The following is a 246-nucleotide window of genomic DNA, read 5'->3' as shown; positions in this document are numbered from 1 at the left end:
ACCTACTGACGATGCCCCCTAAATCCCTCATTAACCCTGGAACCTACCGACGACACCCCAAAACCTGCCCTGTTAACCCTGGAACCTACTGATGACAACCCCAATACGCCCAAATCGCCCGTCAACCCTAAAACCTACTGATTATGCCCCAAAAGATACCCCCAACACCCTCCGTTAACCCGGGAACCTACTGATTACATCCCAAAACCACCCCAAGCCCCTCTGTTAACCCTAGAACCTACCGAC

At 52.4% G+C, this 246-nt stretch overlaps 1 long non-coding RNA gene across 1 annotated transcript in view; it reads right to left on the bottom strand.

Moving 5' to 3' along the window:
- Positions 1 to 6: 6 nt before the first annotated feature.
- LOC118159347 overlaps positions 7 to 246 on the bottom strand; it is a 935-nt gene continuing 695 nt past the window's right edge. The window contains exon 3 of the long non-coding RNA XR_004747082.1: positions 7 to 187. This is a non-coding gene — a long non-coding RNA (uncharacterized LOC118159347). The remainder of the gene's footprint in view (positions 188 to 246) is intronic.

The sequence above is a fragment of the Oxyura jamaicensis genome, unplaced genomic scaffold (genome assembly GCF_011077185.1).
Source record: "Oxyura jamaicensis isolate SHBP4307 breed ruddy duck unplaced genomic scaffold, BPBGC_Ojam_1.0 oxyUn_random_OJ69811, whole genome shotgun sequence".
Taxonomy (NCBI): Eukaryota; Metazoa; Chordata; class Aves; order Anseriformes; family Anatidae; genus Oxyura; species Oxyura jamaicensis.
This window is presented reverse-complemented; position numbering and strand designations above follow the sequence as displayed.